The sequence below is a fragment of the Hordeum vulgare genome, chromosome 1H (assembly GCF_904849725.1).
Source record: "Hordeum vulgare subsp. vulgare chromosome 1H, MorexV3_pseudomolecules_assembly, whole genome shotgun sequence".
NCBI classification, from domain to species: Eukaryota; Viridiplantae; Streptophyta; class Magnoliopsida; order Poales; family Poaceae; genus Hordeum; species Hordeum vulgare.
Window position 1 is genome coordinate 110503143 of NC_058518.1, and position 18695 is coordinate 110521837.

Consider the following 18695-nt stretch of genomic DNA (forward strand, 5'->3'; position numbering starts at 1 on the left):
TGATAAAAAGGATAAATTTTGACGTGGAATGCTACCTAGCGTAATCTTGATCATATATCTAATCATGGCATGAATATTAAGATACAAGTGATTCAAGGCGATGGTCTATCATTTGACAAAAAGACATCCATACTCAGGTTTACTAGCAAATAATCATGTCCTTTGAAAATATCAATGCTACAGAAAGTTATCCCTACAAAATCATATAGCCTGTCATGCTTGGTCTTCCAAGCATAAGGTATAAATCATGAGCACCCCGGTGTCAAACCAAACAAATGGATCGTACTTTTTAACACGCTTCAGCTTTTTATTACTCACTCAATACATGAGCGTGAACCATGGATATAGCATAAAGGTGGAATAGAATAGGATGGTAGGTTTCAAAGGGGTAAAAGTGAAGAAGGAAGTCTCGCATCAACTTGGCATATCAACGGGCTATGGAGATAACCATCAATAGATATCAATGCGAGGAGTAGGTATTGCCATGCAACGAATGCACTAAGAGCTATAAGTGTATGAAAGATCAATATGAAAACTAAGTGGGTATGCATCAAACTTTATAATGGAAAAATCCCACTAGAATATGGAACTGATAAAACAAGAGACTCTCTGTATGAAGAACATGGTGCCACTTTGAGGCACAAGTGTGGAATTAGCATGCCCCTTCTCTCCTTTCTCTCTTTTTTATTTTCCCCCTTTTTTATTTCTCTTTTTTTCTTTTTATTTCTCTTTTTTCCCCTTTTTTCTTTCTTTTTTCTTTTTGTTCGGAGTCTCATCCCAACTTGTGGGGCAATCATAGTCTCCATCATCCTTTCCTCGCTGGGACAATGCTCTAATAATGAATAATGATGATCATCACACTTCTATTACTTACAACTCAATATTACAACTCGATACCTAGAACAAAGTATGACTCTATATGAATGCCTCTCGCAGTGTACCAGGATGTGCAATGATCTAGCACAGCATGAACATCAAAAAAGTACAATCCATGGAAATATCGCGCTAGCTATCTTACGATCATGCAAAGCAAGATGACAATGAATGCTCAAGTCATCAAACCAAAAGGGTGGAAGTTGCATGGCAATATATCTCGGAATGGCTATGGAAATATCATGATAAGTAGGTATGGTGGTTGTTTTGAGGAAGATATAATAAGGCTTATGTATGATACGGTGTGTCATATCACCGGGTTTGGATGCACCTGTGAAGTTTGCACCGACTCTCGAGGTGAGAATGGGCAATGCACGATACTGTAGAGGCTAGCAAATTGCGGAAAGTTAAGAGTGCATATATCCATGGATTCACATTAGTCGTAAATAACTCATATACTTATTGCAAGATTTTATTAGCTCACTCGAAGAAAAACACTACCCGCATGCCCCGAGTCAGAAGGTTGGTAGGAGTTAACCATCGCGCGACCCCGATTATAACAATACAAAGGATTTCAATCAAGGATAAATTATGCTTTAACTTCATCGCATAACCAGAGACTATACATACATGCTTTGGGAATCACAAACCTTAACATCAATATTCTTACTAATCCATCGTCATCAACTAGTGCACCCACATATTACTATCTTAATGTCGCAAAACTAATGCAGGGAATCAAACATATCATACTGAGTGATCTACAAGTTTTATGTAGGATTTTATGACTAACCATGTAAATGACCAATTCATTTTGACTCTCTAAATAGGTATAAGTGAAGCATGAAAGTTTAACTCTTTATATAAAAGACCACGCTCTAATAAATATAAGTGAAGCCGAAGAGCATTCTACAAATAACGGTTTTCTATATGTAGAGAAATAGGCAATGCAAACTTCAAATGATATAAGTGAAGCACATGAAGCATTCTATAAAGCCATACTCAAAATATATAAGTGAAGTGCAATGAGCATTATATAAATCAACCATGGACTATCTCATACTAGCATGGTGCATAAAAAAATTGAAAACTAAACACAAAATACGCTCCAAGATTTATGCATGTCATTTGAATAAAACAAAGACGAAAACATACTGATACTTCTTGAAGAAAGATGGGATGCCTTCCGGGGAATCCCCAAGCTTAGACGCTTGAGTATCCTTGGATATTTACTTGGGGTGCCTTGGACATCCCCAAGCTTGAACTCTTGCCTCACCGCCGTCTCCTCATATCGAGACCTCCTCGAACTTCGAACACTTCATCCACACAAAACTTAACAGAAAACTCGTGAGATCCGTTAGTATAATAATGCAAATTAATACCTTAAGTATTGTTGAAAAACCATTGATATTTTGTTTTTGCATTATATCTACTGTAATATAACTTCTCCATAGCTTATACCACCGGTACAATCGATAATTTCATCAAAACGAGCAAAACAATGCATCAAAACAGAATCTGTCAAAAACAGGACAATCTCTAGTAATATGAACATTGAACATACTTATCTAACCTGAAACGTTATTACAAATTAGTAAAAAAATATACAATTTTCATAGGATTACTATGTAAAAATTTCAGAAACTTTGACGTTCGACTAAAAAATGTAAATTCACGCACTACAACCAAAGTTTCCGTTTTTGCACCGCACATTGCAACAAGCAATTTAATCATCCTAAAGGGAAATCTTGGCACAATATTTTTATAATACAATGGTATTTATACAAGGGGGTAATTATTTTTGTTGAAAATTCTATGTAATCAAGATTTACAATGTTTCCATGGGCACGAACAAAGGTCAAAGCTAGCACCCACTTCAACGGCGCACGTCCTTGTCACTTTCACTTTTATATTTGAAAAAGTTTAAAGTTCCCCACTTTATTTTTTTGTATTAAAACCTTTTAAAAGCAAACAATAGAAATAAATGACTCTCTAAAAACTTTTGGGTTGTCTCTCTAGCAGCACTTTCTTTTAAGCCATTAAGCTAGGCATAAAGTGCTCAAGTAATGGATCCACCTGGATCCCAAGGTATATCAAAGCCAATTTTAATTAACAATGATTTGTAATTTAGTAGTGAGCACAAAGTGATATATATCATGTGGCAACGAAGTATAACTCTTTTCATATGCATTGGCATGTCATAAAAGAACAATCCATCCACACAAAGTAAATGCCAATACATAGCATAAGTAGTTTCTTACAATTTTGTCGTATTGGAAACATAGAGAGGTGAATATTTGGTTCCTCTCTCATAATAATTGCAAGTTGGAGCAGCAAGCACATGCATATTATATCCATCAAAATCATAATGTGAACTGGTGAAATTATCCGATATAGTGCAAACTTATCTGATATAGTGTAATTGGGAGAATTAAAGAATATAATAGGACTTTCATGTGTGGGTGCAATAGCAACAATTTCATGCTTAACATAAGGAACTACAACAAGTTCATCTCCATAATCATAATTCATATTGGCATCATGGCCACAAGCATGGCAAGCATCAATTTCATCAAAAGGGATATTTCAAACGAATCCAAGGGATCATAGGATTCATCCTTCGGTAAGCACGAAGGGAAATTAAACAATGTATGAGTTGAAGAGTTACTCTCATTAGAAGGTGGGCATGGGTAGCTAATCCGCTCGTCCTTCCTTTGTTCTTTGCTCTCCTCCTCATCTTTTTCATCTAATGAGCTCATAGTTTCCGCAATTTCTTCTTCCATAGATTCTGGCATAATATTAATCTCTTCCAAGGCACCCATCATTCTTTCAACAAATTCATTAATATCAGCATTGTATTTATAATTATCATAGCAATATTTAAGTATGGCAAAATTTTCAGATTTTTAAGGAACATCATCATACTTTTGAAGCAAAGAAGCAATTTCATAAGCACCATTAAAGGCAACAAATTCTTCTATTAGTTCCACATCATAGTAATCATATATACCGATAGCATAAGAAGACAATGTTTTATTATCATTAAATTCACACTGAAAGGGAAGGTGTAAACCGTTAATCTTGGAGCAACAAGTATAATCACATCTCAAACATGCATCCCAAGCAAACCAACGCAAAATTATAATTTGATCCCATAACAATTTCCATTTTTGAGTCAAACGATAATCCCTAAAGTATTCACGTTGATCCAACATTACCCCCATTATCAAGTTGAATGGGGTTCTCTTAGGATTATCAAAGTAGTGTTTAATATTTTCCACATAACGAGCATCGAGGATTTTTGGAGGTTCCCCATCTCCATGATTAGCAAGTACACCTATTTTTTCTTGGTATTTCGTGTTCCATATCCATAACTAAAGATAGAGAACAACTTAGAACAGAAAATAAAAACTACTTAGTGATAAAGCAAACTAGCACACATGAGAATATTCACCCCATACTATCAACCATCGATACAACGAGGAGCTAAAGGTAGAACAAATATTCCCTCAAGTTCTATCAACCACCGATACAACTCTACGCACACTTAACGTTTGCTTTACCTAAAACAAGAATAAAACTAGAAGTACTTTGCAAGAAAATAAAGAGCATGGAAATAAAAGTTAGGGGATGTTTAGTAGAAAGCTTTTTGTGTAACACAATAAAAACATTGCCCATAGGCAATTGAAAATAACATGATAGATACTTGTCATGTGCAATGAGGGAGAGGCATACGCTAACACACTTTTTGTACTTGGATCATATGCACTTATGATTGGACCTCTAGCAAGCATCCGCAACTACTAGAAATCATTAAGGTAAACCCAACCATAGCATTAAACATCAAGTCCTCTTTACTCCCACACATGCACAATTCCCTTACTCATGTGTAAGTTTCTGTCACTCTCGCCACCCGCTATAAGCGAATTATGAACATATTGCAAACCCTCCAGCATGTATCCTTCACATGTGCGCATCACAGAAGGCACCTTAGGACAGCACCATATCAACATGCAACTCATATCAATAACATCATATCACAATTAACAAGTAGGACAAAACGGATCTACTCAAACATCATAGGATAACAACATGTCATTTGGAAATAGTATGTAGTGTTGAGCACCATGTTTAAGTAGGGAGTTACAGCGGGAAAAGAGATGTTACACCGCTGCACATAGGGGGAGAGTTGGCGTTGATGGTGGCAAGATTGTTGATGTAAATCATCGTCACGCTCCTTACCCCGGCGATACTCCGGTGCCACCGGGATAGAGGGGGAGAGAGCCCCTCTCCTTCTTATTCTTCCTTGGCCTCCCCCTAGATGGGAGGTGAGTTCCCCCTATGTCCATGGCCTCCATGGCAGCGGTGGGGAGGAGCCCCTCCGAGATTGGATCTCCCTCTCTGTTCTCTTCTGTTTCACATTCCTGTTTTCTGGCCCTTCATCGTTTCTTAAATTCCCGGAGATCCGCAACTCCGATCACACTGAAATTTTGAGGGGATTTTTATCCATAAATTATCTTTCTTGCACCCCAAGAAGAGACCCAATCGACTTAAGGGGTGCCCACTAGACACCACCCCGTCCTAGGGGACCAGGAGCGCCCTGGTGTCTAGTGGAGGCCATGGGCCTCCATTTTTGTTGATTTCGCCTCCCAAAAATCACATATATTCCAAAATAATTCTCCGTAAATTTTATTGCATTTGGAATTTGTTTGATATGGATATTCGGCGAAACAAAAAACATGCAACAAACATGAACTGGCACTTGGCACTGGATCAATATGTTAGTCCAATAAATCATATAACATGTTGCCAAAAATATATGAAAGTTGTATAATATTCTGTCTAGTGGAGGCCATGGGCCTCCATTTTTGTTGATTTCGCCTCCCAAAAATCACATATATTCCAAAATAATTCTCCGTAAATTTTATCGCATTTGGAATTTTTTTGATATGGATATTCTGCGAAACAAAAAACATGCAACAAACATGAACTGGCACTTGGCACTGGATCAATATGTTAGTCCAATAAATCATATAACATGTTGCCAAAAATATATGAAAGTTGTATAATATTCGCATGGGACAAACAAAAATTATAGATACGATGGAGACGTATCATTATGACCTATGAACGTTCACTATTGTGTGGACCTCTTCTTGTACCTAGGTCTGAGGTGCACCATGGTTATAGAGCATGGAGCAGAAGATACGAGATGTCTACAGGACTATCACGTGCACATGCACCTCGGACATTGTGCACCGCGTCCACCACCACCACCAGTAGTCCCATCCCTCCATACAACACGACAGCCGCATCCATGCCTAGAACAAGAGCCCACGCCCCATCCACCCCCTCCTGACCAGGCTGGAAGTTCGACGTGGCAGCACCCACAACACCATGCTCCCTCATCCAGCTTCGTGTTTCGGCCTCCATCACAACATCAAAGTCCCACTTTGGGTTTCATGTTTCAACAACATCCAATTGGTATGTCTCTTCATATTTATTATTATTTATATTAACTGAGACTACATAATTATTCAGTATTAATGATCCCTCGTGTAGGATCCTATGCATATCACAAGGTGTCGGCGTCCGGATCTGGATGCGTGAATGAACAGGAAGATCCACTATCGCAGCAAGACGTGTGGATGGACATGTTTTTGACTCCTCCATCATGGCCCACCCAGGATAAACAGTATGACCAAGGCGGGTCTGAGATTCCTCTTCGTAACATTACCCCCCCCCCCCCGAGGTGGGGCAGGAGTATGCCTAGCACACCCCCTGAGCACTGAGGCAGACATCGTCAGTGACGCTTCTATCTATCAGTAGAGACATGACTATCTAATTATGTATGAGACATATGTCTATTCTATGTATGAGACATATTCATGTTCTAATTCATTGCTCAGTTGGTATAGCACGGATAACACTTATACTATAAACAAATGCATCCTACGTTGTGCTTAGATAGAACATAATTCCCCCACAACATGACATTACAAACATATACTAGAAAACACATCTGAATTAAAAGGTATGACTAAACTTACAAAATACAACTAAACAAATACATGAAAGGCATCATCGTCATCCTCCATTGATGCAGAGCTCTTGCCCTTCGACGATAAGGTACTCTTGGCCTTGGTACTCAGCATGAAGGTATTGTCTTCGTCCTCGCTGTCATCCATCCATAAAAGAGGATGTTCTACGCCCTTGTCTAGGTTCCGGCCTTTCTTCTTCCATCTTTCATTCAACCTAAGAAGTTCTTTCCGTATCTCCTCGAAGGTCCTAGGAGACCACCCAGTCCTAGCTAGTGTGTGAGCTAACTCATTCAGTAGGACGTCACTACTGATGAGTTCGTCCCATGGAACTATTCTACCATCTATCTTGAAATTGTTGGCCAAACGAAGAAGACAAGATGACATACCAGAGATAAAAGTATGATCAAAAGGATAATCGAACATCTTGACGCAACTACCATACTACACTCAACTTCTTACCCACCGGAGTGTGGAGGGGTTTTTATAGGTCTAGAAGAGAAGAATAGGCAGGAACTGACAAGCAGGAAAATATGGTGGGAGATATCAGCGGGAACTAAGAAGTAGGAAACTATGGCGGGAAGTTTAATGCGGGAACTTATGGCGGGAAGTTAGAAGCGCGGGAAATTATGACGGGAAGTCAGTAACGGTAAATTATGGCAGGAAAAATTATAGAGGGGCTATTTTGCAATTCTAGTCATCAAAACTTCGTAGTTGCATAGGAAAAGAGGATTGCATGCACCTATTAGCTTTGCCAACACCAACTAGTACTAATTGGTCACTAGTAATCCAATTAGTACTAATTGGTCACAGCGAAGCCGATTAGTACTAACCGGCCTAGCCAAAGCCGATTAGTACTAATCGGCCAAGCCAAAGCCGATTGGAGCCAAGCTAGCGAGGCCGAGTGGCCTATCGGCCTAGCCAAAGCCATGAGGAACTAATCGGCTATCGGCCTAGCCAAAGCCGTGAGAAGCCGACTAGAGCCAGTCTGCTTTGGCTTGGCCGAAGGTGTATTATTTTTGAAACTTTTTGAACCAACATATTTTTAAAATTAAATAAATAAAATGTATTATTTAAAAAAATTAGCCATTTGTTGATCATTATTAGTTCATGTCCGTTTATGCGTAGATCACCCCCTCTTATTCTTGTACTCGTAAGTTCGCCACTCAAACAAATTGCTTAGTTGCTTGTTGTAGCCACAACACTTAACCATACCTCACCCATTAAGCTTTGCTAGTCTTGATACCTTTGGAAATGAGATTGTTGAGTTCCTGTGGCTCATCGATTACTACAACAATAGTTGCAGGTACAGGTAAAGCGATTCTTTGACGTGAGCGCGATGATTGTTCTATTTGGAGTTTCTGCTTCTTCTTCTTCTTCTACATCGATCTAGGATGGGTTCCACGTTGGCAACCTGGGATAGCAAGGCTGGATGTCATTTTATCGTTTGATTTTGTGTGCAGTCGAACCTTGCTCTTATGAATGGTGATTGAATGTATTGATGTATTGTGATGTTCATGATTAGCTTGTGGTGAGTGTAAGCCAATTCCATATACTCATCTCTTCCATACATTTACTTGTAACGATATCCATTCTTGCGAAATAAAGAGATGCGCTTATATCCCTGTCGAGGCCCTCGTGCCAAAATAAGGATAGGATCGCATCTTGGGCGTTATATCACGCCCTCGCACCATGCAAGATTTCGTGATTCCACAAAGGGACCCTTGAAGGCGGTTACCAAACCGGTACAATTGGCAACCCTTGGGGGTGTTCACTGAACCCGTATACTTTGGAAACCCTTGGGGGCCGTCACTAGAACCCGTAAAATATGCTCAGGGCAATATCCAAACCTAATTGGAGACCTCGATCTTGTCCGAAGCTTTACACCACAATGATTAAGCTCCAAGACACCACCAATCGTCTAGAGCGTCAAAGCACCCAAGAGGCACAAGCTCAAGGGTGCCAAAATACCGAAGAGTAATAAGTTCTCAACTTTTCACTAGCACGTATCACCATGGAGAACTCAAACTGGTGCAACTATTGCAATGGCAAGAACACACGGAGTGGTCAAGTCCTGTTGGAAATATGCCCTAGAGGCAATAATAAATTAGTTATTATTATATTTCTTAGTTCATGATAATCGTTTATTATCCATGCTATAATTGTATTGATTGGAAACACAATACTTGTGTGGATACATAGACAAAACACTGTCCCTAGTAAGCCTCTAGTTGACTAGCTCGTTGATCAAAGATGGTCAAGGTTTCCTGGCCATAGGCAAGTGTTGTCACTTGATAGCGGGATCACATCACTAGGAGAATCATGTGATGGACTAGACCCAAACTAATAGACGTAGCATGTTGATCGTGTCATTTTGTTGCTACTGTTTTCTGTGTGTCAAGTATTTGTTCATATGACCATGAGATCATATAACTCGCGGACACCGGAGGAATGCTTTGTGTGTATCAAACGTCGCAACGTAACTGGGTGACTATAAAGATGCTCTACAGGTATCTCCGAAGGTGTTCGTTGAGTTAGTATGGATCGAGACTGGGATTTGTCACTCCGTGTGACGAAGAGGTATCTCGGGGCCCACTCGGTAATACAACATCACACACAAGCCTTGCAAGCAATCTTACTTACTGTAAGTTACGGGATCTTGTATTACGGAACGAGTAAAGATACTTGCCGGTAAACGAGATTGAAATAGGTATGCGGATACTGATGATCGAATCTCGGGCAAGTAACATACCGAAGGACAAAGGGAATGACATACGGGATTATATGAATCCTTGGCACTGAGGTTGAAACGATAAGATCTTCATAGAATATGTAGGATCCAATATGGGCATCCAGGTCCCGCTATTGGATATTGACCGAGGAGTCTCTCGGGTCATGTCTACATAATTCTCAAACCCGCACGGTCTGCACACTTAAGGTTCGGCGTTGTTTTATGCGTATTTGAGTTATATGGTTGGTTACCGAATGTAGTTCGGAGTCCCGGATGAGATCACGGACGTCACGAGGTTTTCCGGAGTGGTCCGGAAACGAAGATTGATATATAGGATGACCTCATTTGATTACCGGAAGGTTTTCGGAGTTACCGGGAATGTACCGGGAATGACGAATGGGTTCCGGGAGTTCACCCGGGGGGCCACCCACCCCGGGGAAGCCCATAGGTGTTGGGGGTGCCGCACCAGCCCTTAGTGGGCTGGTGGGACAGCCCAAAAGGGGCCTATGCGCATTGGGAAGAAAATCAAAGAGAAAAAGAAAAAAAGGAGGAGGTGGGAAAGGGAAGAAGGACTCCACCTTCCAAACCAAGTAGGACTTGGTTTGGGAGGGGAATCCTTCCCCCCTTGGCTCGGCCGACCCCTTGGGGGTTCTTGGACTCCAAGGCAAGGCTCCCCCCTCTCCCTCCTATATATAGTGGGGTTTTAGGGCTGATTTGAGACAACTTTGCCACGGCAGCCCGACCACATATCTCCACGGTTTTACCTCTAGATCGCGTTTCTCCGGAGCTCGGGCGGAGCCCTGCTGAGACGAGATCATCACCAACCTCCGGAGCGTCGTCACGCTGCCGGAGAACTCTTCTCCCTCTCTGTCTCTCTTGCTGGATCAAGAAAGGCCGAGATCATCGTCGAGCTGTACATGTGCTGAACGCGGAGGTGTCGTCCGTTCGGCACTAGATCGTGGGACTGATCGCGGGATAGTTCGTGAGGCGGATCGAGGGACGTGAGGACGTTCCACTACATCAACCGCGTTCACTAACGCTTCTGCTGTACGGTTACAAGGGTACGTAGATCACACATCCCCTCTCGTAGATGGACATCACCATGATAGGTCTTCGTGCGCGTAGGAAAAAATTTGTTTCCCATGCGAAGTTCCCCAACAGTGGCATCATGAGATAGGTTCATGCGTAGATGTCTTCTCGAGTAGAACACAAAAGTTTTTGTGGGCGGAGATGTGCGTTTTGCTGCCCTCCTTAGTCTTTTCTTGATTCCGCGGTATTGTTGGATCGAAGCGGCTCGGACCGACATTACTCGTACGCTTACGAGAGACTGGTTTCATCGCTGCGAGTAACTCCGTTGCTCAAAGATGACTGGCGGGTGTCAGTTTCTCCAACTTTAGTTGAATCGGATTTGACCAAGGAGGTCCTTGGATGAGGTTAAATAGGAACTCATATATCTCCGTTGTGGTGTTTGCGTAAGTAAGATGCGATCCTACTAGATACCCATGGTCACCACGTAAAACATGCAACAACAAAATTAGAGGACGTCTAACTTGTTTTTGCAGGGTATGCTTGTGATGTGATATGGCCGACGATGTGATGTGATATATTGGATGTATGAGATGATCATGCTGTAATAGATAATATCGACTTGCACGTCGATGGTACGGCAACCGGCAGGAGCCCTAGGGTTGTCTTTATACTAACATTTGTGCTTGCAGATGCGTTTACTATTTTGCTAGGATGTAGTTTTAGTAGTAATAGCATGAGTAGCACGACAACCCCGATGGCGACTCGTTGATGGAGATCATGATGATGGAGATCATGGTGTGACGCCGGTGACAAGAAGATCGTGCCGATGCTTTGGTGATGGAGATCAAGAAGCACATGATGATGGCCATATCATGTCACTTATGAATTGCATGTGATGTTAATCCTTTTATGCACCTTATTTTGCTTAGAACGACAGTAGCATTATGAGGTGATCTCTCACTAAAATTTCAAGACGAAATTGTGTTCTCCCCGACTGTGCACTGCTGCTACAGTTCTTCGTTTCGAGACACCACGTGATGATCGGGTGTGATAGACTCAACGTTCACATACAACGGGTGCAAAACAGTTGCACACGCGGAACACTCGGGTTAAGCTTGACGAGCCTAGCATGTGCAGACATGGCCTCGGAACACATGAGACCGAAAGGTCGAGCATGAATCGTATAGTTGATATGATTAGCATAGAGATGCTTACCACTGAAACTATTCTCGACTCACGTGATGATCGGACTTGAGATAGTGGATTTGGATCATGTACCACTCAAATGACTAGAGAGATGTACTTTTTGAGTGGGAGTTCTTAAGTAATATGATTAATTGAACTAATTGTCATGAACATAGTCTAATGGTCTTTGTGAATTACGATGTAGCTTGCGCTATAGCTCTACTGTTTTTATATATGTTCCTAGAGAAAATTTAGTTGAAAGTTGATAGTACCAAACTTTGCAGACTAAGTCTGTAAAACCGAGAATTGTCCTGGTTGCTACGCAGAAGGCTTATGTCCTTAATGCACCACTCGGTGTGCTGCATCTCGAGCGTCGTCTGTGGATGCTGTGAACATCCGACATACACGTTTCTGATGACTACACGATAGTTCAGTGCAAAATACTTAATGGCTTAGAAGCAAGGCGCCGAAAACGTTTTGAAACGTCACGGAACATAAGTGATGTTCTAAAGAGATGAAATTGTGATTTCATGCTTGTGCCCTTGTTAAGAGGTACGAGACCTCCGACAAGATTCTTTGTCCACAAAGTAAAGGAGAAAAGCTCAATCGTTGAGCATGTGCTCAGATTGTCTGAGTACGACAATCGCTTGAATCAAGTGGGAGTTAATCTTCCAGATAAGATAGTGATAGTTCTCCAAAGTCACTGCCACCTAGCTGTGAGAGCTTCGTGATGAACTATAACATATCAAGGATAGATACAATGATCTTTGAGTGATTCGCGATGTTTGACACTGCGAAAGTAGAAATCAAGAAGGAGCATCAATAGTTGATGGTTAGTAAAACCACTAAGTTTCAAGAAGGGCAAGGGCTAGAAGGGATACTTCGTGAAACAGCAAAATAGTTGCTGCACTAATGAAGAGACCCAAGATTAAACCCATACCTGAGACTAAGTGCTTCTGTTATGAGGGGAACGGTCACTGAGGCGGAGCAACTCTAGATACTTGGTAGATAAGAAGGCTAGCAAAAGTCGAAAGAAGTATATTTGATATACATAATGTTGATGTGTACTTTACTGGTATTCCTAGTAGCATGAGGGTATTGGATACCGGTTCGGTTGCTAAGTGATTAGTAACACGAAATGATAGCTACGACATAAAACGGAGACTAGCTAAAGGCGAGGTGACGATACGTGTTGGAAGTTTTTCCAAGGTTGATATGATCAAACGTCGCACGCTCCCTCTACCATCGGGATTGGTGTTAAACCTAGATAATTGTTATTTGGTGCTTGCGTTAAGCATGAACATGATTGGATCGTGTTTATTGCAATACGATTATTCATTTAAAGAGATTAATGGTTACTCTATTTGCTTGAATAATCACCTTCAATGGTTTATTGAATCTCGAGCGTAGTGTTACACATGTTTATGATATTGGTGCCAAAAGATACAAGGTAATGATATAGTACCACTTACTTGTGGCACTGCCGCTTGAGTCATGTTGGTATAAATTGCATGAAGAGGCTCCATGCTGATGGATCTTTGTACTCACTTGATTTTGAATCACTAGTGACATGCAAATCATACTACATGAGCAAGGCCTTGTTTTCATTGAGATGAAACAATATAGTAACTTGTTGGAAGTGATACATTTTGATGTATGCAGTCCAATGGGTGATGAGGCACGCAGTGAATATCATTATGTTCTTACTTCAATGACGATTTGAGTAGATACTAGAGTATTTACTTAATGAATCACAAGTCTGAAATATTGAAAAGTTCAATTCTGTTTCGGAGTGAAGTTCGTCGTAACGAGAGGATAAACTGTCTACGATATGATCATAGAAATGAATATCTGAGTTATGAGTTTTGGTACGCAGTTAAGACAATGTGGAAATTGTTTCGCAGTTCATGCCACCCGGAACATCATAGCATGATGATGTGTCTGAATCTCATAGCCATGCACTATTTGGTATGGTGCATGCTGTGATGTCTCTTATCGAATTACCACTATCGTTTATGGGTTATGCATTAGAGACAACCGCATTCACTTTAAATAGGGCACCGCATATTTCCGTTGAGATGACACAGTATAGACTGAGGTTTAGAGAAATCTAAACTATCGTTTCTTGAAAGTTTGGGACTTCGACACTTATGTGAAAAAGTTTCAGCCTGATAAGCTCGAACCCAAATCGGATAAATGCATCTTCATAGGATATCCAAAACAGTTGGGTACATCTCCTATCTCAGATCCGCAAGCAAAGTGTTTGTTTCTAGAAACGGGTCCTTTCTCGAGGAAAGGTTTCTCTCAAAAGAATTGAGTGGGAGGGTAGTAGAACTTGATGAGGTTGTTGAACCATCACTTCAACCAGTGTGTAGCAGGGCACACGAAGTTGTTCCTGTGGCGCCTACACCAATTGAAGTGGAAGCTGATGATGGTGATCTTCGAGCATCGGATCAAGTTACTACAAGCCTCGTAGGTTGACAAGGTCACGTATTACTACAGAGTGGTACGGTAACCCTGTATTGGAGGTCATGTTGTTGAGCAACAATTAGCTTACGAGTTATGAAGAAAGCAATGGTGGGCCCGGATTCCGACAAATTGCTGGAAGCCATGAAATCCGAGAGAGGATCCATGTATGAGAACAAAGTGTAGACTTTGGAAGAACTACTTGATGGTCAGAGGACTATTGAGTAAAGATGGATCTTTAAAAGAAGACAGACGATGATGGTGATACGTCACTATTAAGAAAAGCTCGACTTGTCGCAAAGATGTTTTCAACAAGATCAAACAGTTGACTATGATGAGACTTTCTCACTCGTAGCGATGCTAAAAGTCTGTTAGAATTATGTTAGTAGTTGCTGCATTATTTATGAAATATTGCATGTAGGATGTCAAAACATTGTTTCCTCGACGGTTTCCTTGAGCAAACATTGTATGTGATACAATCAGGAGGTTTCGTCGATCCTAAAGATACTAGCAAGTATGCAAGCTCCAGTGATCCTTCAATGGACTGGTGCAAGCATCTCGGAGTTGGAATATACACTTTGATGAGATGATCAAATATTTTGGGTTTGTACAAGGTTTATGAGAAACTTGTATTTCCAAAGAAGTGAGTGGGAGCACTATAGAATTTCTGATAAGTATATGTGGTTGACATATTGTGGATCAGAAGTAATGTAGAATTTCTGTAAACCATACAAGGTTGTTTGAAAGAAGTTTTCAAAGGAGTACCTGGATTGCGCTACTTGAACATTGAGCATCAAAGATCTGTGGAGATAGATCGAAAGCGCTTAATGGAAGTTTCAACAAGATGCATGCCTTGACAAGTTTTTGAAGGAGTTCAAAATAGATCAGCAAAGAAGGAGTTCTTGGTTGCGTTGTAAGGTGTGAATTCGAGTAAGACTCAAAACCCGACCACGGCAGAATAAAGAGAATAGACGAAGGGCGTCTTCTATGCCTTAGCCGTAGAATCTAAAGTGTGCCATGCTGTGTACCGCACCTGATGTGTGCCTTGACTCAAAGACTGTTGAGAGGTACAGAGAGTGATCCATGATTGAATCACTAGCAGCGGTCAAAAATTTATTCTTAGTAACTAATGGACTAAGGAATTTTTCTCGATTATGGAGGTGGTTAAAGAGTTCGTCGTAAAGGGTTATGTCGATGCAAGCTTTGACACTAATCTGAATAACTATGAGTAGTAAAACGGATTCGTATAGTAGAGTAGATATTTGGAGCATTTCCGAATAGCACATAGTAGCAGCATCTATAAGATGACAGAAAGATTTGTAAAGAACGCAGGGATCTGAAAGTTTCAGAACCGTTGACTAAAACCTCTCTCACGAGCAAGACGTGACCAGACCCCAGAACTATATGGTTGTTGGATTCGTTGAGATCACATGGTGATGTGAACTAGATTATTAACTCTAGTGCAAGTGGGAGACTGTTGGAAATATGCCCTAGAGGCAATAATAAATTAGTTATTATTATATTTCTTAGTTCATGATAATCGTTTATTATCCATGCTATAATTGTATTGATTGGAAACACAATACTTGTGTGGATACATAGACAAAACACTGTCCCTAGTAAGCCTCTAATTGACTAGCTCGTTGATCAAATATGGTCAAGGTTTCCTGGCCATAGGCAAGTGTTGTCACTTGATAACGGGATCACATCATTAGGAGAATCATGTGATGGACTAGACCCAAACTAATAGACGTAGCATGTTGATCGTGTCATTTTGTTGCTACTGTTTTCTGCGTGTCAAGTATTTGTTCCTATGACCATGAGATCATATAACTCGCGGACGCCAGAGGAATGCTTTACGTGTATCAAACATCGCAACGTAACTGGGTGACTATAAAGATGCTCTATAGGTATCTCCAAAGGTGTTCGTTGAGTTAGTATGGATCGAGACTGGGATTTGTCACTCCGTTTGACGGAGAGGTATCTCGGGGCCCACTCGGTAATACAACATCACACACAAGCCTTGCAAGCAATGTTACTTAGTGTAAGTTATGGGATCTTGTATTACGGAACGAGTAAAGAGACTTGCCGGTAAACGAGATTGAAATAGGTATGCGGATACTGACGATCGAATCTCGGGCAAGTAACATACCGAAGGACAAAGGGAATGACATACGGGATTATATGAATCCTTGGCACTGAGGTTCAAATGATAAGATCTTCGTAGAATATGTAGGATCCAATATGGGCATCCAGGTCCCGCAATTGTATATTGACCGAGGAGTCTCTCGGGTCATGTCTACATAATTCTCGAACCCGCAGGGTCTGCACACTTAAGGTTCGACGTTGTTTTATGCATATTTGAGTTATATGGTTGGTTACCGAATGTTGTTGGGAGTCCCGGATGAGATCACGGACGTCATGAGGGTTTCCGGAGTGGTCCGGAAACGAAGATTGATATATAGGATGACCTCATTTGATTACCGGAAGGTTTTCGGAGTTACCGGGAATGTACCGGGAATGACGAATGGGTTCTGGGAGTTCACCGGGGGGGCATCCACCCCGGGGAAGCCCATAGGTGTTGGGGGTGCCGCACCAGCCCTTAGTGGGCTGGTGGGACAGCCCAAAAGGGGCCTATGCGCATTGGGAAGAATATCAAAGAGAAAAAGAAAAAAAAGGAGGAGGTGGGAAAGGGAAGAAGGACTCCACCTTCCAAACCAAGTAGGACTCGGTTTGGGAGGGAATCCTTTCCCCCTTGGCTCGGCCGACCCCTAGGGGGTTCTTGGACCCCAAGGCAAGGCTCCCCCCTCTCCCTCCTATATATAGTGGGGTTTTAGGGCTGATTTGAGACAACTTTGCCACGGCAGCCCGACCACATATCTCCACGGTTTTACCTCTAGATCGCGTTTCTACGGAGCTCGGGCGGAGCCCTGCTGAGACGAGATCATCACCAACCTCCGGAGCGCCGTCACGCTGCCGGAGAACTCTTCTACCTCTTCGTCTCTCTTGCTGGATCAAGAAAGGCCGAGATCATCGTCGAGTTGTACGTGTGCTGAACGCGGAGGTGCCGTCCGTTCGGCACTAGATCGTGGGACTGATAGCGGGATAGTTCGCGGGGCGGATCAAGGGACGTGAGGACGTTCCACTACATCAAGCGCGTTCACTAACGCTTCTGCTGTACGGTCTACAAGGGTACGTAGATCACACATCCCCTCTCGTAGATGGACATCACCATGATAGGTCTTCGTGCGCGTAGGAAAATTTTTGTTTCCCATGCGAAGTTCCCCAACAAGTCCATCATTCCCAAATCCTGCCACAACAACAAAAGCTATGGATGAATATGAGAGGAAAAACAAGAGAACACAAAGAACTCCAAGATCTAGATCCAAGGGGTTCCTTTCAGATAAAGGAGAAAGTGATTGGTGGAAATGTGGATCTAGACCTCCTCTCTCTTTTCCCTAAAAGGAATCAAGAATCATAGCAGGAATTGAGAGTTCAAAAGCTTCAAGAGGTCAACAATGGTGGGGAGAAAGCTTGCAAGAGGATTTGGGCTGAAGGAGGAAGAAGGGGGGTATTTATACCCCCAAGGGTAATATGGTCGTTGCAACAATCGCCATCTCGGGCACCCGGACTAAAGGGGTCCAGTCACCGGGACTTACCAGAGAAATGGCCTAAACTTTTGCAAATGAACTCCGATTCCAACAAAATCAAGTTTGTTAGAAATCACACGATAAGAGCTAACACAAACTTGATAAAAATAATAAGAACCAGAGTCACTACAGGAATCTACTTCTTTGCCCACAGTTCACTACCAGAATCTACTTCTTTGTCGTCTGCCATCGCGGACAGCAAAGGTTCACTCCAATGAAGGCAAAAACCTTTGCCATCCACCGGTCGATGGCAAACTTTTCGGCACTGAAAGTCACTGCGAAGGCTTTCTTTGCCATCTGTCGGCTAGCAACGGAGGGCAAAGATCTTCGCCATCTGTCTGCTTAGGACTGCAGACGGCAAAGGTGCCAGATGGCAGTGGATAGCTGTCAGCTCCGTTAGGTGGCTAACAAAGCCTTTGTCATTTGTCAGCTGGCGGTAGCCTTTGCCATCTGCCACCTGACGTCACCATTAGCTTCGCTAGCCGGCGCCTACCGTGTCCTTTGTCGTCTGTGTGGGTGCACCTTTGTTGTCTTCCTATGAGGCCCTTTGTCGTCTGCCTGGCTCTAGCTGATGGCAAAATGACCATATGGATCAGACTTGCTGCTCCCAGGTTGCATAGGTAGCTGCCACATGGCACCTTTGCCTTCGGCTGGCAGACTGCAAAATGCGTGTATTGCCACTTTTTTGTTTGTTTTCAGTTATTTTCCTGCATTTTTAGAATA